Source organism: Poecilia reticulata, chromosome 6 (genome assembly GCF_904066995.2).
Source record: "Poecilia reticulata chromosome 6, P_reticulata-male-v2, whole genome shotgun sequence".
NCBI lineage: Eukaryota > Metazoa > Chordata > Actinopteri > Cyprinodontiformes > Poeciliidae > Poecilia > Poecilia reticulata.
Window position 1 is genome coordinate 6,784,902 of NC_088835.1, and position 27,543 is coordinate 6,812,444.

The window sequence follows — 27,543 nt, forward strand, 5'->3', positions numbered from 1 at the left end:
ATTCTATTTTATAAAAGCTTTAGTTTTAGTACCTTGCGTGTTAACACAATGCCAAAGTACAAAGAGTTCAGCAATGCAATTGTTGCCGTCCATCGATCAAAGAAAAAGCATCATAAGGCTTATTCCAACTGATTTGCAGCCCGTCGTTCTGACAATAAATGAATAATTTACAGTTGGAAAATATTTAAAACTGGTGCAAATCTTCACAGAAGTAGACACCACAACAATTTCTCTCCAAGTTTAGATCACTCAACCTTCAACCCAAGAGCTCAACGTTAGAATCATCACCAAATTACAAGTACCTTAAACATCTAACAAGCCTCGGCTTTCTGAACTAACTGTTGTGATGGTAACAAGGGCCGAAATGATTAATTATTACTGAATTAGTTGAAGATTAATCGCAACTAATACGATTAATCGCTAATTGGAGGATACACTCTAAAAAAAACCCCATTTGCTTAAAGAACAACATATTTGTAGCAGTAATTAAGCCAAAACTGTACAAACATGTATAAATTTTGCATTTAAGATGAAAGAAAACGTCTTAATCTGTAGATATATTTTACCCAGATCTCCTCAGGTGACATTTTTAGCTTCAACCAGCTCAAATTCTGGTTGTAAAATAAATTCCTATTATGCTCCTTTTGCTATGCAATTATTAACTGGTTTATCCAAAAAAAAAAATCAAAATAATCAGTCCTACACTATATTGAGGCTAAATCGAGAAGAACATGTTGACGTAAAAAAATATCCCGCTTGTGGAAAGCTCCGTCTGTCTTATAACAATAACTTTGGGTCTTATAACAATAACTTTGGTGGCGCGCATGACTCTGGATAGGATCTGCTCCGCTTCTGTCAGCGGCTGTGAGCTGAACTCTTCGCTGTCTTCCTGGCGTCGCTCTCAGCCCCGCTCGCATCGCGGCCAGGCCCAGAGGAAGAAGGTCGTTCGTCAGACGGAGCTGGGTGTTTGTGCTCATTTTGGCTCTTCCTCAGCTGACCCGTTTGATATAAATACCCACGTCTGAACTCCCAAAACGAGAACGCTTGGTTTAAAAAAAAAAGAAGAAAAAAACGAAGCTGAAACGGGCCGCTGGCTGAAGGAGGCCCGGCCGCTGCGCTGCTCCAGATAACGCGCTCCAAAACGAGAGCAGCGGGGCGCATGGTTCAAGGAATTTTAAGACCTCAGGTTAAAGAAATTCATCCAGATGCTAAATCCAGAGTCACCAGAGTACTACCATGTAGGGCAGAGTTGAGATGTTCATCGAGGTTTGACTGACTGAGACAAAAAAAACGGATGATCTAGCAAATTCCAGATTCAAATGCAAAAGCTTAATAACAACAGGAAGGTTGTTTTTAAATGTGAAACAACGGAGGTTAACGATGCATCTCATTTCGCTAAAGTGACACCAATGTCAGCACAAGGTCAAAACCTGCGCGGCTGCTTCGGTGTTAGCGTTGGAGTTGCACAATCAGGAATATTGGAAAGGTTATATGTTACAGCTAAAATAATGACTTGTTCAATTTGCTGATAAATGTGTTTCGCGGAGGTCAGGAGCAAAGATTCATTCAAATGATCTCAGCTGCCTGGCAGTAAATGCATTTTTAGGATACGGTGACTTTCTGGTTGCAAGAGGAAGCCTCTCGTTTGGGGTGTCAGAAAGTAACGCATGATGTCATATAAGAAACTTAATACACCTTGAAATATAGCAGATTTAACTGAGATTTAACTCATCTAACAAAAATAAATATGTGAGCTAAATTTGAGAAGTCTAGATCAGAATTTTTTTTGTTCCCAGAATCGGTTCTTATTACTTTTTTTGCCGGTCGGAGGCATGAATAAAATCAACGCCGTGTAAGAAATATTTGACCAAACACATACAGCTGATCAAGATGCCTCCCTGCAGGACTGTTGCCCCCAGCGACCGGATCTCAGAGAAGTGGAAGTCTGCATCAGATGGATGAATGGACGTGCAGCTTTTCATATGAGATACTGTGCTGAAATGCTAGGCTAACATTAGCGCTGTTTTGATATGACTTGTTGATTGTTTGGATAACACCACTCCGGTGAAATGTGCTGCAGCAACCAATAAGCTCTCTTTTCACTGAGCCATTGTGTGACAATGACAGAGAGACAGATACTTTATTGATCCCAAAGTAAAATGTGTGCAGCTTTGGCAAACTGTGGACAAACATAGTGATTGAATTAACAAAAATAATGTAGATGATGGATAATAGAGCTGTCCACACAAAAAATTACTGTCAGAAAATTGTCAGCATAAATTGTGGTCACATAAAATCACACGATGCCAGTCACCTAAAACACGTCAGTTCAAACCCTGATGAGTTACTGTGCTGACAGAAATGGTTGGAGTGGTAACCCTGATGTGATGTACTAAATTCAGAATATCTGTAGGTTTCAGCAAATTGAATGTAACACTTTTTAGGACCTTTTTAATACCAAATTAAATTAAGACTATAAAAACCTAAGGATGATTGAGGAAATCTGCTGTATTTCTCTTTGTGCCTCTCACATTGCATATGGCCTTAGCCCTCCCCCAGAGTACAAAGCTCAAAAGTTGTTTTTGTTTTTAACCGAATGCACCGAGCCTCGTTATGGGTCGACCACAGAAATGAGCCAGTGCTGAAAACGAACATTGTCCAGCCAACGGATAATACATTCTAACTTATTCTTGATAGACACAAAAAGCTAGCTAGCTAGCTAGTTAGCAATGGCATATTAGCGGCTAGTTAGCAGTACCCTCAACTACCGAATGGTCAATGCCCAAATTTTTGCCTGACAGAAAAGTTTAGTGGGGAAAAAAACTGCTTGGAATATACAAGATTAATAATGCAACGCCAAAATTTAAAACCTATTTTTAATGTTTAAGGCCAACTTACTTTAAAAAAAAAAAAAAGAAAGAATTGAATACATTTTAAGGACTTGATTTTAGATACATCGATTTAAGACCTTTTAAGGATGCACAGACACCCTGTAAATATTACCTCTAGCAATAAAATCTTTTTTCAGGTATAAAATGAAAGGTAAGAAATAAATGAAAAACAATGTCTGTTATCTTTACCCAATCAACAGTCACGTTGTGAAACACGGACACAGAGATCTTCACCTAGAACCAAATCAAATATCCCAAAGGGCCCTTCTGGGTGTCCTCTTGCTTTAGCAGTTTATGTTCACTATGGTCAAATCACATAAAAGTGAAGTTAAGTTAACCAATCTGTGAGTCAATGGAGGTGAACTGATGGCCTTTTACACCCGTCAGACCAATAGAGGTTGACTTGGGGCTGACATGAAAAACTTATTATGCTGTTCCTAAACTCATTTGCCTAATGTGAGCTCATTCCTCTGCAAGGACGGCAAATATTGTGTGCGCTTAGAGATAAAACAGGGTGAAGTGGCTCGGAAAATTAAAGGCGCTAATACAGATGTGAACGTCTCCATTTTCATTTCGGCGGCCCGTTCCTAGAGGAGGGCGAGTCGAATCTAAAAGTCCAGCTGGTTGTTTTGTTGTTTTTTAGTCTAGAAGTGCTGAATGAGTCACAAGCCAAGACGAGCATGAGGGGAAATCACAGAAAAGTAATTAGTGTTACATAAATGTTTCTGGATGTTTCTCATATACATACATCACTTTCACAAGTCTCACATCCCCGGTCTGCCGCAGCTGCTCAGCTGAAACCATAAACACCACATCCGTCCGCCGTGATTGCCTCTCGTCTGATTATTGTCTATTTATCTCCTGCGCAAGTAACAAAAGCGACCAGGTCCTTGGGGCTGTGGCTGATTCACCACAGCAGGAAGGAAGCCGACGCTCCTGACGCTAATCCTGGTCCTGTGATTTAAAACACTAAGCTGCTAAGCCAGCTAAAGCTCTGCTATGTCAGTAACGGCTAGCTGTCGGCCTCTCCAGGAAAATAAAAGATAATAGCATACTGAGACCCTGCTGAGTCGGTGCGCTTGTTGGTAGTGTCAACAGGTCACTTAGTTCAGTTGAGTAATGATTGGTTGGGGGTGAAGTAGTCTTCCTGGAAATCACCGTCTGATTAATTAATTTCTTCAAAATGATGTAAAAATAACAAGGTGTCACGAAAGTCAAACAAAAATTTAAGAGAAATGTGCAACGTTTTCATTGTTCTACTCCGGTGTACATGTGTTTCTGATTTCAGCTTATTATTCCCCCCGCCCCCAAAGTGAGTTGGGTTTGGGACGGGTTGCCACGACCCACCAGACAGCACTAGCTTCTGGAAGCTAACCCCCTTTGCAAAGAAACACCGTCTCTTTAAGAAGCTCCTGCTCTTTCTGAAACTCCGCCTTCAGGAAGTCAACACAACATGGCTCCTCTATTAACCCTTTAGCAACGTTTTTACCAGAATTTCACTCAGAAGTAGCTCCTATAATTTGCTCAGCTGATGCTCAGTTCCACCAGGTGTTTGCTAATTGCTTCTGGCTAGTCTGAAGGAGCTGAGCGTGGGATTTGCAGTTTATTCTGCAGCTGCGATCTATTTTTATTCGTAGCTACTGTGTTTCGCCTGATGATCACTTAATAGACTTTCTGTTGGGTTCTGTTCAAACATTAAGACTTTTATTTTTTTCCTTTGCTTCTAGTTGCTATAGTGACACGTGCTTCTCTGATGATACATCTCCAAAGATAACTCAACACCAGTGTGGATATTACATATCACATACATGTGTTATTTGGAGTATTTGATGGCTGTCATGATAAATTGCTCTACTTGCATGTGGATGTATATAGTTGCGCTTTAACAATACACTCGGCCGCCATAATGATCGTTTTTTGAATTGGAAGACGCACACAAAAATCACAATTAATTACAAGACACACCGGAAATCTATTCAACATCTGACTAAATCCTTTAAAAAAGATATCAATTTTAAAACAGTGAGCAGATTTAGATAACTGTCCCTTTACATTAAATCACGAAGCCGGGCTTTGCCAAAGCCCCGCGTCGTTATCTCTACATAAGCCACCGCCTCATAAATCAGGACAGAACTCTCAGCCTAAAACACTGTCAAGCACTTTACTAACTTTTACTGTCATTGGTGGAGAAATTTCCACCTGGTTGAACAAAAGACTCATTATCACTCCCAGAACAGAAAGAAAACGAGGGAGACGAGGAAAAGACAGGAGAGCAAGAACCGCCGTCGAATGAGCGGTTTGCCGTTTCAGGAAGTTCATCTTCATAGGACGATGGAAAAAAAAGAAATCAGAAGTTTTCCAGTTTCAGAGTGACGGAACATCCCCCCATTCCTCTGAGTCCGGGCCCCTTTCGCCTTTAAATGTTTGTCCCTCAGTGTTTGTTGCTGCTGACGCCAAACATCCACACAGCCACAGCTTCACGCTCGCATCTTTATACTCATCATGTACCAAAGCTCAGCTATTCTCCAAATCTCTATTATTACACCAGAATGATGTCATTGTTTTGATGTAATGTTTTACTTTTTTTTTTGTTTTTTTAAGTTCTTCAGAATAAAGGAAGGTAATGCTTATGCTGGCCTTTCAAAATAAATCTTAAATAGGCGTTTACATATAAAAACCATAAAATGTTGTAATTTAGATTATTCATATGCAAATTTAAAGTAAAGGTTTTGCTTGTTGAACTAAAGCATAAATACACTCTTCAAAATAAAAGCCCCAAAATGTCAAAGGAGATACAGCACAATTAATAAAACTAAACCAGTGACGGAAAATTATGTTGGCCCTTAAAAATATAGCCTACAAATACTATCTAAAATCTGCCTTAATATTTTATGAACAAAAATGTTTAGGTCAATCAATTTCTAGTTTCTGCTTTAATAATCAGCTAAGAATGATTTTTGTAAATGTTTTACATTTTTTATATGTATGTTCTGTGTTCATATTTTTAAAAAAACAAGCTAAAATAGTTATGAAAGATGGTTGCCAGCCTTTCAGATTAAAGTTTATGAGTTAATCATCAAAATAAAAGCCTTTTTTTAATTATTCATTGTATTACTGATATTTGATCTTTGTTATGCGGACCTGCACCAGGTATGATTAGTTCCAACATAACTGTGATGCATGTTTTTCAAAATAAAAGTAGCTTTGTATGGTTTGTTCCATATCCTAATATGCTAAACACGTAAAGTGATGTCAGGCTCAACAACTCATGTTTTATTTATTATACCCACCAAGTTAAAGAAACCATGACGTCATGAATTCCTCTGGTTTTATTTTAAGCTTTGAAGGAACGGTAAATAATTTGAGCCGCAGCGAAAGAAAACACACAGACCGACGGGCTTGACTGACCACCCTGAAAGAGAGGAGAAGCATAGAGATGCAGAAAGGGGGCTGGTAAAGAGAGGAGAGGTGGGCAGAGTGGGAATATTGGCAAAGTGTCATGGTCTCTTAGAGTCTGGGCCGCCGCATGCCAAGAATGACATCACCACCAGCTCACAATATCCGTCCTCACACAGTCTGAAGGCCCGAAGAACGACTAAGGAGGGAGAAATGACACAACTTCACTTCTGCCAAACAAACCAGAACGCCCCAAGTCTTTTTTAACTCTTGGGGATCTTGCCTGTCCAAAACGGACGTTTTGATGGTACGTGTTTAAAAGGCGTAGCATCTTTTCAAGATCATCACCATTTTGGTTCACCGGGGATAAAAGTGTTAGTTTTTGCTTTTAACTCTCATTATACCAAAAATAATGATGCATGGAAATCAAAGTTACTATTAATTTTCTACCTAATCAAGGCTAAAACATGCACATCAAAAATATTCTACTTTAGAGGGAGTTTTTTTAATACATATCGTCGGTTTTTTGCCTTAAAAAAAGTTTAGTTGTTTTTTTTATATAAAAATGGTGTAAAAACGAAGATTTAGAAAATATGAAAAAACTTAATATTTCTGGATAGGTCTGAAGCTAATGAATAGATTTAATGTAAAAACATTGAAAAAAAATGTTAATATTGAATTTTTATAACAGTGTGAAAAGATGTGCCATTTTGGAACACGAAGGTGTTAAGTGTTTAGTCAGTTTTATGAATCCCCAAAGGGTTAAACGTAAAAGAAAAAAAATTATCAAGACTTCACATGAAACCTACATTTCTAACATTTCTCTTAAAGGGCCAGTACTGTGACCTTCACATCCTGTTATATTGTTATACTCTCATCAAAAACATACCTGGAGTGTTGCTTTGATTCTTTCATGCATGTTTGAGAAATACTTTAATCTCCATGGCAACCATTCAGTTGTGCAAAACACCTGGTTGGACCTAGCTCCACCTTCAAGGACAAAGCTCCTCCTCATTGGAGGAGCTTGCTCCAAAGAGAATCTTCAGCTCCTTGTTGGAGCTGAAGTTTCCAAGCTTCTGCCTCACAAAGCAGCTCGGCTCCTTCAGACTAGCCAGAAGCAATTAGCATACACCCGGTGGAACCTAGCACCTGCTGGGCTCATTATAGGAACTCCTTCTCAGTGAAACGTTGTTAAAGGCTAACAATAGGTGGAGGTGAAGGTGGAGTTTCAGAAAGAAAATAAGTTTAAGGTGACAGACAATTTCAAGGCACTGAATTACAGTGTCAAACTTCTTTTAAATAATATTTGATGTATACAGCATTTTTACAAGAACTGAAGTTAATATAGTTATTTGATTGTACTATAAAATAGGACAATCTGCCTGAAAAACATGTAATCCTGCCCCCTTATATTCTTTCCAGGGGAGCAAATTCCAAACAGCATTTTTCCCCATATTTGGACCGTCTCCGGTAATATTGTTTTAACCATGATGCAACACTCAAGCAGGCACGCCTGTTAAAAGGACAGTTCTCATTTTCATGAGGCAGAATTGTTATAAACTGGCTGTCAAAAACACGTCAACCAACAGAAGGACCTCATTCATCACCGCGACAGACACAAGACGGGGTCTAAGGGTCGACCGCATTCAGGCGAAGGAGAGGACAGGTCTGAATAATACCTGTCTGACCCCACAACACACACACACACACGCACACACACACACACACACGGACAGCATATTCTCAGCATATTCTATCCCTCAGTGTTGGGAGACCTAAAAATGGTGGACGGATGCTTTAAGAGAGACAGAGAGAATAAGTGGAAATGCAGAGAAGCTGCCCTTTAAAATCCGTAGGCTTATAAACCGGCAGGATGTTATTTCCTCCTTCGGTTCTCGTCGGCTGCGGCTCCTGTTAGAGACGTATTGGCCTTCGGTGATTTATTTCCAGCTTTAGGTGGCGTTCGGGGTGCAACTTTATGTTCCTGGCTTGGTTTGCTTGGTAATAACTTATCTAAAAGCAGGCAGAGGGGCTGATCAACTCTGACACGAAGCAAAGCCGTAGCTCACTCACCCTCTGACCAGCTGAACACGCTGCAACGAAGCACACTGCAGCTAAAGGCCAAACGCTTCTAGATACACAAAGGTGTCATAAATAATAAAAGAACAAAACGTAAGCAAGTTTCAAACAGACTTTTCCTTTGTTTTTATTGCATATAAGCAATTATAAAATGCACTTTTATTACTCAAAGGACCTTTTGGAAGTATGAAGGCACTACTTTACATAGAGGGTAACTTGTTATCTGCTGTAAAGACAGAATGGACGAGAATGTTCTTGACAGAAAAATACTTTTCTAATGGAAACATGCTGAATGGTTTTGTGGTAGCTAACTGGAAACAGAAAAAAAGATGGAGTCAGTGCTGTTATTTTCCTTTTAGACAGAATATGTGGGTCTCCAAGGGAAAGACCCACATATTACTGAGACATACTGACAGCCATGTCTGTAGTTTGTGAGCATAAAGTTTGTCAGGTCAGAAAACACTTTCTTTTCCAGTAGTTTTGACTTTTTAAAACATTCTCTCAATGCCAAACATCTGCTGATGTAGGGTAATTATATTATTGAAGTTGATCCGTAACTTCTTTAACTTTCCTTCAAACAACAACATGTATATCCAAAAGACTAAAACAAAACATCCAAAATGGAAATGATAACCTACTTACAGCTGAAAAATCACACGTGGTATTCCTCAAGGGCGTGTTCTCAGTCCATTTCTATTTCTAATCGCTGTGCTTCTCTTGGCTCAGTTTACAGAGAATTACAGCATCTCTTGCTGTATAAACTGATGACTAAACTTCATATCTGCATCACATGATAACAGTCCTGAAGAGTAGATTTCTGCAATACTGCATATTTTGGAATCAATGCGATACCAAGTAAATCGCCTTTACCGATACCGATACTGATACTGATGCGTCTTATTAAAGTTTGGTATATCATCAAACCTTTGCTCATTAGGCGTTTTGTGTGTTTTTTTTTCTTTGAATTACTTTGCTTAAACCTACAAAGTCTCTGTGTCTACAAAATACTTTAATAACATATTAACATGATTTTGTTAATTTTTCCTCAAGTCCAGATTATTATCATTTAGGAACTAGTCAAAACAAATTTTTGAGGTAGAATTGTACAAAAAATACAATAGCATTTCAAGAACTGAAACTACAGTATCAATATTAAGCCAGTATCGATCCAATACCGGCTTAGTATCGGTATTCCCAATATTTCGGATTGATCGGTCCACCTCTACTTTACAGTAACACAGTAAGGGTTTCCATAACATTAATAAGTGGACTGCAGCCGCGAATGTTTCAACATGAAGTTGATACGTTCAAAAGAATTACATTTTTATACTTAAAAAAAATGTTTCTTTGTTCTGATCAACTTGTCAATGGTTGTGTTCTATAAGATGGGGATACATTGTCAATACACAATACCGCAGCTTCTAGTTGTTAAAGTAATCCAGCACCGATGTATAGATTAACGCCGAAGAAAAATAAACTGTGATGTCTGCGGATTTATATCAGTTTGTCAGTTTACCCCTGAAAAACAGCCACACAAACAAAGGCGTTCGGTTTTAACGAGAATTCTGATTATAAATCACTTCCAGCTTTACAAACCAGCTGCCCTGCTTACGGTGCACAACAAGCAGCGCAGGCCGCACCGTTTACTGATTACAAATGTCATCGACGCTTATTGCCGCATGGATTTTCTTAAAGCAGCGTGCTGGAATCTCAGCGGTAAATGTGAAGTGAAAAAAAAAACAAAACAAATGGGTTCGGATCGGCCCATCCCTTTGAGGACTGGGTGTGTCAGGGACACTGGATACACACCGACATCCCTGTCAGCACACGGCGGGGGCTGGGGGCTTTGGGAATAACTCCTGATGAAGAGATCAATATTAGCTGCCGCTCTGCACCATCTGAAGGGAGCAGCGGCAGACATCGAGGCATCGCCCCCCACCCCCCTCGCCTCGGCTCAATATGGCCGCACTCAGCACAAACTGGCTGTGTGACTGCTCTCTCTGTGGGCTCTGTGTTTTTATCTTTTGCCCGTCAGACGCTCTTTCTGCACATTTCTCTCTGAATCAGATTTACAGCTTGTTAGTAGATTTTTTCTTCAAACTACTCATTTTGTCATGTGATATGTTCATTTTAAGCCAGTAAATGAAAGAAATAAACAAAGATTTTACTTGAGTTTTGCATTTCACGCTGTCTCAGATTTTGGGGTGACTACATGGAAATGTTTCGCTGTCCTCACTCCTGCAACCTGCCAGCTTTGCACCTTGCAGTTTTGCGGAAAACAAATAGTTTCCCCAACCGTCTCCGAATGTGGAATCACAGAACGTGCAGAGGGCACACCTGGACCTTTCGCAAAAATGAAACCATCTCTCCACTGTCAGGAAGACGGAGAGGGAACATCTGCGGAGACAGAGGGCTTGTCATGCAGAACGGAGCGGAGATGGAAACCGCACAGGCTGTGACAAAGCTGCTTCACCACCTCATGGCTGGATCTGTTCCTCTGAAAAACACCGAGTGATCTCAGTTTAGAGTAGGTGGGGTGAGGAGTAGTTGACGAAGCAGCCCTGCTCCACATGAATTCAAACACTGTGTGGATTTTATATATAAATATATATATATATATATATATTTTTTTTTTTTTTTTCTGCATATGCGTATCTTTTCTCCCTCTCTGTGTCTGGAGAAAGGCAGCAGAACAAACAGGGAGGCGCAGAAACACTGCAAAGACAGCTCACTGCTGCATTCTCCGAGCCAGAACCGCCCCTCTCCGCTCTCCATTGTTGCCGACCAATCCCAGGACTGTTGGCTCCGGCAGCCGCTCTCTCTGTGCCTTTCCTGCGTACCGCTGGGCTTTCAGACAAACTCAACGAACATATTATGAGACGTAGTTTTGATGTTAAGGCAGAAATATTCAGCTTTAATGGTCTGTTTCTTGCTTTGACAAAGTTGAGGCTCTATGACAGCTTTTACGTTATCTTGGAATAGCAAGGCGTTTTATGGTAACTAATTTGTATGTTAGTGTAAGTTCACAACTCGTAGTTTGGTAGACTGAGGAACAAAGTTGCGACATTTGTTACGTTTTCAGCTGCTGTGGTTCTCTTTCACAATGCAATGTGTCAAACGGCCCAAACCTTTTGAAAAACCTGTTCCAGGTTGCCAGCCCTCGAGGACCGACTTTGGGCACCCCTGGATTAATGCATGCTTCCATTAGCCCTTAACTTGCTGACGGCTCAGCTGGATATTGAATCTGGTCCTGTCTGCTAATATACTTTAGGCTTAAAGGGAAGGAAATACTGTAGCAATATCAGCAGCTCAGAGCACAGAAATACTCCACTAGAGCCCACAGTCCAAATAAAGGTGAAATGGCTGAGATTGGTGTTTTTTCCCCCTGGCTACATCAGAAGCAGTCTAGCTTCACAGCACAGTGAAAATATATGAGGGATTTGTAGATACAATGCTACTCAGAGAACATAATCAACCTCAACCTAAACAAACTGAGTCTGTTTTATTATATTTATCTTAAATATTAAGACAACTGTTCAAATAGTTGTAATATTTTTTCCTGCATGGATCAGAGTCTGAACTTAAACTGTAAGAAGATGCCAAGAGGTTTTTCTGTTGGATGCAAGATGTTAACTATTCATAACTTTTGTTTTGTTTTGTGTTTACTGAACCTCATTTACAAAACTCTAAACTATTTCTTATGAGTTTTGTAGCAGGTAAAACATCTTGGAGACATTGAGCAGACAACTCGGTGAGGTCTGTCTCTTTAAAGATTTTTTGTTCTCCTGGTCCTTCTTAACCTGCTCCCAGTGTTTGGAAACTCGGTTTGGCTGAGGTGATTCTCTTATCTGCACTGAGCAGGTAGGGAACTCGGCGTCTGGTAGCAACATGGAAGCTGCCATCAAAGTCACAACCTTCCCGCTAGATGTCTGCCTTCAACAAGTCGGCCCTGCTCCTGGCTCTGCGGAGTGCAGATAATGGCCTCCGGACTCCTCGGTTTAACTGACAGGTTTAAGGGAGGAGAGAGTCTTATTATGTCTGTATGTGAAGAGCGGTGGAGTAATTATATTTGTGCAGTGAGCAGAGGCAGTAGTACTCCTAGCAGTAAACAAGCTGATTAGAGAACTTTGTTACCGAATAAAGCAGTAACTTTTTTTTCTTTCTTTCTACGGCAAATCAGTGTAACGCCTGGAGCGTTAAAGATGCCGGTTCAAGCAGATTCCAAGTGCTGCATTTACATAATCTGGCTGGTTTACAGATTGGCAAGCCATCTAATGGCCCCATTCAAGTGTTTACCCCATGACATAAGTCGCCTAAGACTTTAATGAGATGACCTAATGAAGAATGAGAACAGTCGAGGAGGTCTGTAATCTCCAGCTACGCCAAGTGGTCCTAGGAGAGTCGTGAGGGTGGCAACATCTTTATAATGGTCAGCGGTTTCACCCGTTGGATAGTAAGAAGTGTTGTGTGTGCTGGAAACTCTGTGCTCGTCATTAACACCTCATTTCCTCTAAATCACTTCCTCAGATGCATGTAAAGCTGGACGGCAGCTAATCTGTCACAACTTCATGTTGTTTGTTTATTGAAACTTCTAACTCCTGTAGTTTCAACAAAAAGCTCCTGCTGCAGTTCAGTTAATTGTGGGGAGCATGAGGCAACAACAGGTTGCAGAAAATGTTGTTGTGGGTCCGCCGGGCCAGTCTGTGGTGCTGTAACACTGGCCAGAGAGCGACAGAAGAAGCACCAAACGGCACAAGGTTCGGTGTTTGTGAGAGCGAGGCACATGCAGAATAGAGAGAACAAAAACTCGGGCGTCTTCGAATTTATACACTCTGGTCTCCCAAGATGCCAAAACAACATAAAACCTTTGCAGGTATGCCTAACATTGTCTCTGTGTGGACAAGGTCTTGAATTATCAACTGGAACAAGGAAAAGCAGATAATTACTGTTCCTTCCTTAAACTACTTGACTGACCAATGCAGTTTGGCTACCCTAGTGGTTTTTAAAGAAATAAAGTTGATTGATTGCTGCAGATCAGGAACGACCCACAACAACTGCAGATGTCCTGAAACAATCGTCCAGCTACCACGATGTGGCTCTAGTCAACTTAGTCATATTCATATGCTTGTCTTTATTTCCTGCAAGTAAAACATCAACTTTCAGGAAAGTTGCAGATGCTTTAATCATGTTTGCTTGCGTAGAAAGTCCGGTTCATTTTGGGGAGGTGCAAACGCGTAACCAAACTCAGATGCTGTATAAAAAGGCAAACTCTGGTCCGGTTTGGTTGAAGTGAACTCCGGCGCGGTTAGAATGCACATGCAACTGTATGCTGACCGGAAAACGCTCCAAAAACAGGAAGTAGACTACAGCACACGACATTCTGGGAAAATACAACCAACACAACACATAGACTAGTGCTAGCAGGAGAAAGGACTAAAGGTCTTTTGCCAAACACAAAAGAGAAATCCTACAACCACTAAAATCTGACGCCACTACATTCCTATTTACATTTCGTTAAATAGAGAGTTGTGCTCAGTGTCTTCTTCAGAAGTTTTTCCGGTCATTTTCTTCAGTGTTTTTTGTTGCAGCGCCACCACAGGAGAGGGAAGGGAACAGGTTTTTCAAAGAATTTGGTTTGTTAGACACAGTGCAGAGTGGAAGAGAACCGCACCAGCTGGCAATGTAACAAATGTAGCAGGTGGAAAACACCCTAAAAGGTGCCATGACAACCAGACAACCGGTGTTACTCATGTCACTTGTCAGTAGTCGTGATGTAATGCCGGATTGGGGTTCATTGCATGTGTGACGATTAAAGACTAAAACTACACACATGGTTCTATGTGACATAAACCAGAACAATAAGTATCTGATTAATTATGCCCAGCGAGGAACATCTATCTTATTTTGACAAACTATCATTTAATCGAAAAAACAGAGTTGGTTGCAGTGCTAGTTGGTCAATGAGCTGAATCTGTTTGTGCAGGAGACCTCTGTTATGGTAACCAATCCTGTGTGACTAAGCTGCCAGCTAAACTAAAACACAGATAAGAGAAACTGCAAACTGTTTCAGCGTCTGCAGCACAGTAGGAAGGGCCTTAAGTTAGTACTGTCTTTACAAAAAGTTTCTTTCAAGACTTTTACTTCGAGAACTCATTTGCAGAGATTTTTTCTATTTTTCAGAAAGCTAAATGTTATTCATTTGAGTAAAAATTGAGGTTTTGTAGAGCAACGTGAGAACAGGCCACAGCAACACATAAGAGCAACATCTCCTGCCAACAGGTGATGCTGCAGCGGCCATGTTTGAAGAAGATGCAGCCACTGATTTAATGAAGGGTGAAGAAAACCCTAGCATGTGCTGTCAGTAACAAAACACATCACTTAGCATAACATCTCAACGTAGCTCTGTCAATGACACTGAGTTTAAATAGAAGCATGTCAGGACAAAATGTTTGCCTCATCAGTGAACATACTGGCATAAACGGCCTTTTGTTGAATGTTTAAGAAATGTAATGCACCATGTGACAAAATGCGCCTTTTATCCTCTTTCAGTTTTAGATTTAATATTTTTCACACATTTTAATATTATTTTCATCTTCCATGGCAAACGCAACACAAACAGCGTAAATATTTTATGGAAACTCTACTTTGGTCCAATCAAATTAGCAGTTCAGAGAATGTCAGAAATGAGACAAAGACCAATATTAACCAAATTGATTTTTTCCCTCTCATCAAGTCTTCAGAGAATTTAACAGTCCGGTTCAATATGTTTACTTCATCCATAACCAAGACTTTAGAGGGATGTAGCGATACATTCAGTGCAACAGATGAGGCAATAAAAACTACTAGGTTCAAGTAAACAAAATAAAACAATATTACTGGGGAAATTTAGAAGTTAAAAAGTTTCAATAATGTCTGAGTGTTTGAAGTAATCCTTGGTGAGTGAGGAATTCACCATGCATTGACATACAGTTGAAAACAGATATTTAAATATAACAAATAAAAAAACACTTACACATTTTTTTCTCTCTGACATTAAATCAGACCAAACTTTTCATGTTTTAGCTTAGTTAGAATTACCAAAATTATGTCTATTTGCTAAATGCCGGAAAACTTGTCAAGAAAATTTTTTGAGAGAGCATTTTGTAACTCATTTGCCTCTTTTGTTCACTTTTCTCACAATACTGTCTATACTGAATACTGAAAACGCAGCCACATGTATGACTTAGGCATAATGAGGCTTTTGCCATCAAATTGCAACCAAATGATCAACTAGCTTGATTTTAAAATAAAAAGCTTTATAATTGGACTTTATCAGCATAGCTCAAGAATTACATTCTTTCCTATTTCAAAATAAATGTCAATCATAAATGGAATAGGGTGTCAAGCTTAAAGCAGACACCTTCATGCTAAATTCACAACATGTAGATAGGGCCAGATACCATAAACACTTTCTCCTTTGGTTTAATGTCTTTTTAATAAAATGGCAGAGAAAGTTCTGGAAAGGACGGAGTTTGCAGCAGAGATTAGCCTGCTCATTCCCTCCCATGTTTCCCTCTTTGGAAAGCTTGAAACAAGAGGATGAAACAAAACAAAACGTCCTGGTTATAAAGGAGCGCTGTCCGTCACCGTTATTACAGTAATGTTTGTATCTGTTGTTTTGTTTAGTTTTTTGAAGGAAAGTTAAAAAAAAATGTTAGGCACTAGCTAAATTAGCTAGTTAGCCAGCTAACGCTAGGTGTCACTGTTTTCAACAAACAGGTTTATGTAAATGTTTTAAGTCTGCTGGTGTTTATTACATATTTTACTTCAGTTTTTTAGCACTCTGTACATCTGCTACAATTATATTTCAAAACAACCTAGTGCTTCAGCTGACAATGACTAATTTATCCCACTAAATATCTGTAGCTAAAAAAAACATATCTGTATATCAAACAACTGCTGTGTTGTCAAAAAAAAAAAGTAGTCAATAAATGTCAGTCAGTATGATTATATCCAGTGGCGCAACTACACATTATTTAGGTGGATGCGAAAACATAAATCGACAACTAAATTTTTGTGCCTATTCGCGGTTCAGTAACTGATTGGCTGAACCCCAAGAGTGAAAATGAGGAAGACTGTAGACGTTAGTTTCTGTGGTAAAGCTAATGCCTTTTCCACTGTGTGTATTAATGTAGGTTAAGTTATGCTTATTGTGTGAACTATTAAGAATTATGAGCGTTCTTAGAGCAGCTCTCAAGTATTTGCTATGGGTTTTAGCTATTTACAGGCAGTTTTGTTCCCCATGAATAACAGCGGCTCACTACCATAATACCATGCAAAAGGTTTTGTTTTTTTTTTCACATTTGTTTATCACACTGAGAGAATCTCATATCGGCTTTTGCCCAGTCGCATACTGACAGCAGCAGGATAGAGATTCCTGAGACAGACCAAAAAATAAATAAAAAATCAGCATTTTTAATTCATACCAAACCTCCTCTAATCCTTGACTAATTAAAATTAGACCTCTATGTTGGAAGACAATTTTTTTCTGGCCTTTTATTAGCCAGAATGCAAAACAATGGACAGATTTTCTCCGAGGAAAACACCACGTCCAGAACTCATTCATTCACAGTTTTACATGAGATTAAAAATAATCCTGCACACAAACAGACGCTCATTTAGATCCCTAACAAACACACAGAGTCTGGGTCGAAGCACCTTTTGCTGAGTCACTGGTACTGTTCGGTACCAGCAGACCCTGCAAAGGAAACTGGAGCAGCTATATTACACGACGGTACCTCAAACACACAGAAGGAGGAACACTGACTAATCTGGAAAAATAGCAGCTTTGCTTGGCATCAATCATCCTCTTGCAGACATCCCTATACTCACACACACACATATCACAGACGAGGATGGTGCAACAGCAGCATCCTCCTCAGCATGAATGAATCATCAGAACAGTGATCTGTTTTGGAGTGCATACGATGGTCGCTTGCTTGTTTTAACCAAATTACATACCTCCCACCCTCACACTCCCACACACACCGTCTTCGTCGTCTCGCACTGCACCGGGGTCCGGATTTGCACGGTCATTCGTCCTGTCCCGGATAAAAACAAGCGCGGGGAGAGCGACTTAGCCGTTCTGTTGCCAGCGGGCTGCATGGAAACCATGGCAATGGTAGAGAGAAAAACATCAGCCAGGGGAGGGGCAGCAGGAGGAGGAAGTCAATGAGTTCATCTGTATCACCTGGATGGGAGTTATCTCCAGAGCCTCTCCAATGCCTTACGGGGACCTGGGCTGTGTTTTGATATGCGGGGCCCCGTTTTCAGTAAATTCAGTAAATTTCAACAGCCATCAGAAGCCAACAATAACTGAAAGAAGGCTAACATTTCCTAATACCAGATATGTTCTGTCGTGTTTCTTAAGATAACACTGATTCCAACCCACAGCAGCATGTCCGTTGAGCAGATGACTGTAGGTTGCTTCGGCGATTATCAATTTTTTTTAGTTTTGAAGATTTCATTTTTCACTTCTTAGATATCCAAAGTTCATAATAGCTTGGTTTCCATTACAAATGTGCGCAAATCTTTAGCTGTATTCTGCTAATGTTGAAAAAACACAATTTCGCAATCGAGTTGTTTCCATTAAATAAGAAATAAAATTAAAATCACAAGTGAATAAGCTTGTTTGCACAATAAGTCATTAAAAATCATGGCAGCAATGGATGTAAACGATTAAATGAGATACAGTCATAATTCAGCAATAGCGCTAGCGCTCACCATCTATTAGCCGTCAGAGGAGACATCAGCGTCTCATTCAGGCAGTGACAAGCCCTGCCTACTTGGCAGTGACTACATATGCGGTGTTTTGGGGGAATCGTAGTCGGCAATTTTAGAGAAGAACTATGGATTCAACACGTTTGAACGACAACTTTTTATGACCGGTGTGATGCTGTGAGAGATCTGGTGGAGCCAGCTACACATTGTCTGGAAACAAACAAAAAAAACGAACACAAATCATCATCCTTCTATGACTTCCTGTCGTCTTCTTTGTCGTTTTTGCCATTAGTAACGTCCGGTTGTAGATCATGTGACTTTTGTGATGCAGAAAAAAAAATAGTTCCATTGCAGTTTTGCGAAATATATCTATTTTAATACGACCAAAAAAACACCTCATACTAAAGATAAAAACTTTTCATTGAAAAAACGTGAATCGGCATGTTTCCATTAAGTTTATTTTCATAATTTCAGTTTGCCCAATTTTATGGTCAATGGAAATGCGGCCGGTAATGTCAGCATGTCTGATACCGTCTTGTTTGACAAGCATGTTTAGCAGTTTTTCTTTATTTGTACTTTGAATTCAGGTCAACTCCATGGCGGGACGTTCGGGTCAAGCTCCGATTTTATTATTTTATGAAGAAAAAAAAGTTGTATTACCAGAATAAAGTTGCAATATCAGGAGGATAAAATCGTACTTTTAGTAGAATTTGTATGAGAAAAATAAAAAGATTAAAACAAGGAATGTTGAGCAGCTTTGGTTACAGTTTTACACAGAGTACCTCATGTTTTATCACATCAGCATCAAATTATCAGATGCAGGACTTCGAAAAGATTCAGTAAATAACTATTTCAAAGAAAGATTTACACAAACGGAGTTAGACTCATCAAGTCCTGGTAACTTTATTCAAGCTTGATTCTCATTAAAACAACTTTTGTCTTCGAATCTTAAGATTTCTTTTCTATTTTGTCTTTGTTCTGCTAATATTGAGACTCTTTTCTCACAATTTAACAAATAATTATCATACAACTCACAGAAGATTGAAATAAAAGCCCCTTTTTGAAAATTATTTCTGTCATTTGGAAATTGTTTTTTAGAATGCAAGCAAAGAAAATGAAGAAAAATTGGATTAAAATCGGAAATCGGATCTGGTATGAAAAAAATCTGAAACGTTAAGCCACATCAGGCTCTACCTGAGCAGACAGCCTGGCTAATTGACTAATATAGTCAGTGTTACTAATATGATAAAATAATATGAGATTGTTATGCTGGTGTTGATATTTATCACTCAAACTCTTCAAACTGCAGCTGAATTTATTTTAGTCTATAAATGAATAATGTAAATAACTGTGATTAACCAATAGATTTAATAAGCAGGAACGATACATTGTCCCAATAATTTTTGCGATAAACAATAATATTGTTGTTTTGAGACAATTTTCCAGCAATATATTGTTAACGGCATAGTAATGCAAGTTCGGCCTCTTAAAGATCATAAAGCTTTAACTGTGTAAAGAACATTTAACACTGGAACTGAAGACATTTTAAATATCTAATATAAAATACAACAATAACAAACAATAAATTAACGTGGAAATTAAAACAACTTACAAAAGAAACTATAAATAAGATAGGTAAACAAAATTGATCTTCAAAAAAAATAATCACAGTGGAAATTATTGAGCTCATTTTAATTTGTCATGTGGTTAATTGATTTCTTGGTTATTGCGACAAGCTTAATTGAGCCCTTTATGTTTTAAATAAAAACTATCCAATCAGTTATATGCTGCTTAAAATTGTATGTAAATACCATAAAACCATGGTGTATTTATGCAAGGTTCACACACTAACTTACCCTTATTAGCAGTCTAAATATGAATATTTTCCCACTTATGTTAAATTTTTAAAGCTTACGTAAATTTTAATACTTAACAGATGTAAAATTCTTTTTTATTTTTAAAAAAAAAAAAGTTTTTTTTAAAAAGATGGGGCTCAATCTTCAAAAATTTTACTCCTAGATTAAAAGTTCTGACATCTGTTTGAGAGAGAGCGCCCCTTGCTGGCCTGGAGGAACAAAGAAAGCAGCTCGGTTTGCTTGCGCTTTGAGCCGACTCTAGTTATCTCTAGTCGGTCCACAGTTTATCTAGTTTAGCTCACAGTGATTAAAGCGGGATTGATTTATGTCATGGAATCAAACAAAACACTAGAATCAAACTCCATTGTTTTTAAGTGGATATATTTAAAAAAAATCTGTTGTGCTTTACTAAAAGCTTCCATCATTTGCTGTGGAATATGGGGGTATCCAGTATTTTCATAGGGAAAAAATAGGTTAAATACTGTGTTTCTCCATCACCTGCATTAAGTGGATGAAGACGCGACCTGACTAAATCCCTCTGGCTGGCTGAACCTTACTTGCCCGTCCTTATGTCAGGCTAGATTAAAGAGAGCTGATCGTTTAACGACTTTGTGCTGTCTCATGCCCCAATTTCCTCTATCCAATATAAGAGAGGGGGAGAAAAAAAAAACAGAAACTCCACTGCGCATAAAAGTAAAAGAATCTGCCTCCTGGATGCTGGAGAATGTTGCGCAACACAAACAAGCGAAAAGAAACCCGACTGATACGCAGTGCCGGGAGGACAGACGTCATGTCTGTGTGCAGAAAATGGGAGAGAAACCTGAGCGAAAAATAAACAGAAAATATGCAAAAATACAAGCAGCTGTCATCCCACACGAGTAGCTGTCACAATAAAGGCGGAACAATTTCTACGTACCGTTCTAGATGACGATGAGCCACTTTCAGCGGAGAGTTGTGTGTGTGTGTGTGTGTGTGTGTGTGTATAGAAGCCGGAGAGAAATGTCGCCGTTACGTGTGATTGTCTGTCTGTGTGTGTGTGTGTGTGTGTGTGTTGGAGACAGAGAGTGAGAGAGAGAGAGCGAGAGAGAGAGAGCGTGTGTGTGTGTCAGGGTACAGACAGGAGGACAGAGGAGGAGATTTGGCAACATTTGGAGAAGAACGCAGCGTGGTGGTGGAGCGCAGCGCAGCGCAGCGCGCAGAGATGCGGCAACATCCGTCTGCAGGCAGCCGAGCAGCGGCGTGCGGAGCGACCAGGGAGGGGCGCCGAGCACACACACACACACACACACGCACACACACACCCCAACACACACACTGCACCAGCAGTAACTCATTCACTGCCGGGCTGAACGCACGAGACACCCAGAGTGGCGATGTTTATGCGAGACAACGTGTTATTCCTTGTGTATCTGTCCTCACTTCCATGTTAATATTAAAATATTAGCGGCAACGAGCGTTGAATAGCAGAATGCAGTGCAGCAAATTGCGCGGCGAGTAGTAAAGTTGAATCTGCAGTGAAAGAGGACTGTGTGGCGTCACATGAATACTAACACTGGATAATTAATAATTAATATCTGGACTTCAGGGTAGTATTTTCTCATAATTCCCTAAACACACTTTAGTAGGAAGGGGGAAAAAAGTTATTTCAGTGCGTGTTTAAAGTAAAACGGGACCACAGATGTAAGTTTCAGTTCCCACATTTGTGGGAGAAAAGTCCACCTGCTGCTGCTGTGATTCAGTAGCTGGACAATGTATTACAGTAAATTCACTGTCTATGATAACAAGGCTAGCTACAGGTCAGAACTGAAGGAGAAAGTATAAAATCATTCAGAGTATGACGATTCCCACAATTTCGATTTTAAAGAGAAAGAATTATGTAAAATGTATTTTATTTTTTTAGCTTTACATCATGTAATACCTCATCAAAAACACTTAGAGCGTCACCTTGATGTTTTTATGCATGCTTGAGAAATCCTCTAATCTCCATGGCAACCATTCAACTGTACAAAATGCCTGGTTGGACCTAGCTCCGCCTTAGAGATGCAGCTCCTCCTCTGAGCTCCAGTTTCTAAGTTTCTGCCTCACAGAGCAGCCCTCCCCCACGACTACAAGCACTCAGTTCCTTCAGACTAGCCAGCAGCAATTAGCAAACAGCTGGTGAAACTGCACATCTGCTGAGCTCATTATAGGAGCTACTTCTCAGTGAAACGCTGGTAAAACCGTTGTTAAAGGGTTAATAGAGGAGCCATGTTGTGATGACTTCCTGAAGGCGGAGTCAAGAATAGACCCTTTGTCTAATAGTCATTAGTTGTAAATGAACAATTACTTTTTCACACAATGCTGGTGGATTTTCATAGGACTTTTCCCTTTAGCAAAGAAATTTGTTGAAAAGTGATTTTAGTTGCTCTTTGTCATTTTTCATTATCTGAAAGTGTGACAAAAACATTTGTAATGTGGACAATACAACACAGCACAAGGCACTCATTTAGCACCTTTTATTTATCTATCACATTTATTTCACTATGATTATTTTGCACAATCATAGTTTAAGGATGAGTCAGTATTTGCCCTACAGCTAAAACAACAAGGCAGTTTACACGCTAAGGCACATGTTTCAAATTCACCGTGAATATTTGTTTGATCTTCTAGAGACTAAAAGTTGTAATTGTCAAATCAAAGGAGCTGCTCTACAGCATCTAGTCACCAGATGCACAATTTCTACCACGCAGTGACAGCAGCCTTCCACCAGAGGGTAGTGTCGTCATATTGAAATTTATCTAAAGGACTTTTTTTTATCAAGACTGAAAGTTTTTCTTACAAGACCGCTGTCTGGAAACTGCAGGTATTTTCAGATACTTATTGGGGAAAAGTTCCGTGTTTAGATGGCACAACAGACACCTTGAGTCAGCTGTAGTTGTCATGCCAGGCCACTGAGAGGCGCTGTGATTTTAGTATGTCAAAAAGCACGCACGCTTTGGTACAAAAGGGGGAGGGACAGAAGAGCATGTTACCGAAAAGTTACATTCCCAGACCGAGTTTCAAAAAGTGTCGGCGTCAGAAACCACAATCACCGATAGCGCATAAAATATTACAGTTTCACTGAAAACCGGCTCCGTGTAAACCGTGCCGAAGTTTAGAAACAATTAAGTTATACTAAAATATCCAAGAAAAGAAAAACAGATGCTGAAGAAGATTTAATAAGTGCTTCGCGGTCGAATACATGTTCGTGCTTCTACAAGAAAAACAGTGTCTTCTGTTTCAGTATCAGCTTACAGTGGGTTACTGTTAGCCTCCAGGAAAAAACGTCAGAAAAAGAGATAAATAAGAGCCTGCAATCCCAGCAGATTTTGAAGTACTCTTCAAATGGAGAGACAGCTATTTATTAATATTGTAACAGCTTGTTAATGGGTAGTTTCATCAATACGTTTGACCATTACCAGTCCTTAGAGGACATTCATGATCTTGATGTGGTTTGAAATTAAAGCAACTTTGAGTACAACTCCTGCAACAAGGAGTTGTACTCGACCAGGTCCTAACATGATGAAGACGGTTTGCATCAGATGACCAGCTGATGACCATCAGGTTGTATTTAAGTCAGGTCATCGAGAAGATGTGCACATTGGAGCTCTAGTCTCACCTAAAAAAGCTTCGTCATCACACTGTTCGGAAAACGTCCTCCCACAACAATGTTAATTACATATTTACAAGCCAAATTACTATCATGTTGCGTGACAACCTACAGCAGCCCACCGCACTTCTGAACCTGCCTCAGCTAGTTCACATCCTACTAAGGTGATTTACGTGTTTAAATATTTATTAATTTGACCTCATCCTGCCACAAAACTTTGATAAACGATGATCAGAGTTATCTTATACCAGCGTGTATTTTCTTTAGTAAGGTGTCCTGTGTCTAATTTATAATTGAATGCTGTTTTGACAGCTTTGTGTGTGTGTGTGTGTGTGTGTGTGTGTGTGGGTGTGTGTGTGTGTGTGTGTGTGTGTGTGTGTGTGTGTGTGTGTGTGTGTGTGTGTGTGTGTGTGTGTGTGTGTGCGTGTGCGTGTGAAAGCAGAATCATGTGTGTACGGCGGCACCACCTGCTGCGCTGTTGTATCTGGCGAAGCAGGAGCCCTGTGAGCTCGAACACAAACATACTTCGTCTATTTTTCTGCTCCCTTTTGTAACCTGAATGAATCCTGTCAGCTCATCAGAGTCCATTCAGTGGACGCTGTCGCCATGGAGCTCCACCTACTGACCTTAAACTACCAATCAGGAGAAGCCGTGAAAGGTCTCGTTCATATGTGGAGACAGCAAATAGGTTATGGACAGGAGGCTGAAGCAGGGCGTTGTTCTCTGTAAATAACAAATTTATACTACATAAAATACTTTTTTTTTTAATCATACAGGTATTCTTATTCCTGATAAACTGACTAATCAGGAAGATGTGGGCTACCTTGTTCACATTTACCTGATGTTTATAATACATAACTTCATGATTAACAAGCAAAAGTGGCGTTTTAAAATATCTTCATGTGGTTTGGCCTGATGTCACATCTTGTTTGTCTCCAATGGGAAGTATTTCCCTTTCTTCTTTCCCTGTGAAGTAGCTTAGCTCGAAACCGTCCCCAGGGTTATTGTTACGCGTGAAATAACTAATTATGGAAACAGAGAATCTAAATCTGTTGCCAAGCATCATATGCAGATCTGAATTGGTTTTTGTCAAACTTTTTTATGTGCTATCCCTTTCTTTTCTCCACCCAGCAGGCTCGGTTCGTTCCCTCCATATTTTCCTCGTCCTTCTCGTTACGTCTCAGGACGCAGCGATGACAAACTCTGGGATCAATATCAAAGCTTTGCATAATTGAACTCCTGCCTTCATTATGTATGAACCACGGCGGAGGGAAGCATCCATCACTTTTCCTTTCTTTCCTCTGCGCTCGTCTTCTAGGTGAAGTGAAGTGAAGCTGTGGTGTACAAGCAACGGAGGGAAATCAGGTCATGAATGTCAGGGGGTGGCTAGTTGAGGATCCTTTAAAAAAGAGGAGATGTGTTCCTGCTACGACAGATATATGTATCGCGAAACACACGATCGATACCTACAGAAAATACGATTGAATTTTGATCATTTCACCAAACTCCGATCCAGAACCGCACAGGATACTGGGAAATGTAGGCTTAGAAAACAGATCTTAGATTGATACACTTTAATTCCACCATGTGGAAATTTATGTGTCACAGCAGCAAAGAACAAAATTCCAACAAGCAACAATCAAATCACAATAGAAAACAAGATAAAATAACTAAAAGCTACTCAGCATGTAGGGGTGGATATTTATTGTATCGTTCGATTTCTTAAGATTTTATGTATTGTTGTCACAATAAATTCCAATTAATGATGAAAACCCCTAAAACTGTCTGCATTGTCAGGATTTTACTGTTTTTACTATTTTTCTCCATTGTTCAATAAAACTGTACTGATGAATACAAATGAATTTGAAGATCAGATTACGCCTCTACTGGCGTTTGCTGACACGAATCACCCTTCTTTATGTGACTGGTGAACTAAAGAAGCTTGTTACAAGTTGAATGTTTTTATAGAGCAGTACTTGTGTTTGTGGGGCTGCGATTGCTGTGACATTCAGTTTCCTAAAAGAAAAGTAATAAATATTTCTTATTGTCACTTTTGTTGTTATCACAATAGCACCACAAAACAACATGATAAAACTTTAGCTCCATTTGAACCACCATAACAACATGTGTAAAACTAGTTCTTTAAAAAGAAGCTGTGATGCTGTGCCTAGAAAAATAATGAAAAATAAATAACTTAAGAAACTATGGTACTGCACAATGCCAAGGTGAGCGATAACAAAGGCAGTCGTGGTAGGAAGTGGTACAGATATTTTAACAATTTATCAGTGCTACATTACCAGGTCTAAGTGTTATACAGTCTGAATAGCCTGTGAAATCTTTCCTTCCTACACAGTGGGTGTACCAGTCTGCTGCTGAAGGAGCTGCTTAAGGCCCCCACAGTCTCATACAAGGGGTGAGAGGAGTTATAATTACGTTCAGCTTAGCTAATATTCTCCTCTCACTCACCTCCTCAATGGAGTCCAGAGTCCAGAACTAAAGGCTTCTGGCTGCTAAACCTCTCACAGTCAGCTAAATGGGTTGGTGGTATCAACTAACTCATTTACTCTTTGGTCAGCTAGCAACAACTTGGAACAGTAGCAGTTTTCTGCCCTTTTTCTCTGAACAGGTCAATTTAGCTAAAGCCAGAAAACAAAACATACAAGGAACTTTTACCAAGTATTGATGGACAGCCAAAGAGATCACATGAAGACACATCCAAAGCCAGTGTGTAGTACAGGAACAACAGCCCTACGCTTTCAACAGATCAAAGACAGCAAAGTGGGAAACTGCTCCATAAACACATGAGATGATTTACCTGAAATGGCCCAATAAAAAGGTTTCCCTTCTCCAATGAGCTGTCCTGGGTTGGAATTAAAATGTAGAAAGTGTCAAAAGGTGTAAATGCATTTTGTAACAGGAGGCTAACAAAATGTTTTAGTCCACATGGGGAGAGCTGAACCATCTCAAAGAGATTACAGAGAAGTAGCGCATGATGACAGTGCAGTCTAGGCATTAGCGCCAGTGCGCACGCACGGTGGCCAAGACCATACAGCAGTTCAACAGGACAGCTTCCTCCCAGAACAGGCTTCGCCGTGGTCGACCAAAGAGGCTGAGTGCCCGAATTCATGGTCATATATAGAGGTTATCTCTTCTAAATACACATATGAGTGCTGCCAGCTTCGCTGAAGAGGTTGACTGCTTTTTGGTTTAAGCAGACAGTCACTGCTTAAACCTTACCCCTCACACTGGATCAAAATGGTCTCCATGGCTTCCATCTCAGAATGAAGTCTCTTCTAAAGATGATGCACAAGAAAACTCACAAACAATTTAGCGAAAGAAAACAGACTAAGGCTAAGAATTACTGGAAACATGTCTCTGGTGAACTCTGGTTCTATAACAGGTTTGGTTCATGTGTCTCCAAACGCTGTTGTTTGTTGAGAGCCACCACCCATTTCCATTCCTCTTGGGAACCATGGGGCATTGCACAACATGGGAGAAGAGCATAGTAGTAAGATGGAGGACACCTTGCACCTCTGCGGTCCTTGTTCGCTGCCATATTTGTTGTTTCTTTGTCACCAGTTTTACCGGCCCATAGGGTGACACAACAGATTATGCAACTGTTCACACTGAAGAACCAGTTATGCACGAATGGCACCAGATTTGGTATTCAAGAGCCTTGTTGGAAACGCAACACTGGTACAAAGTCATGTTTGAGAACTAGAAAGGGTTCCAGTCCGCGATGGTAGAAAAGTCCTATGAGGGAGTCCAACATGATGACCAACCCAAACGCACCTCCAAGACGACCACCACCTTGCTCAAGAAACTGGTATTGTAAATATTGTTTTTGTGGCCAGCAGATTAGATTTTCATGGGTGCAAGTGGAGTTACTTTGAAGGGACAGCAAATTTATGCTATTGTACAAGCTGTACACTGA

General features: G+C 39.9%; 1 protein-coding gene across 2 annotated transcripts in view; it reads right to left on the reverse strand.

The window, feature by feature from the left end:
• Window positions 1–27,543, reverse strand: part of map1ab (microtubule-associated protein 1Ab) — a 75,386-nt gene that overhangs the window by 23,398 nt on the left and 24,445 nt on the right. The window contains exon 1 of one of the 2 annotated variants that reach the window (XM_017305223.2): window positions 17,367–17,450. The exons of the other annotated variant lie outside the window; for it this stretch is intronic. The gene's annotated coding sequence lies outside the window, so the exon portion shown is untranslated. Of the gene's footprint in view, window positions 1–17,366; window positions 17,451–27,543 lie in introns of those variants that run through there. 2 annotated transcript variants of the gene reach the window in all.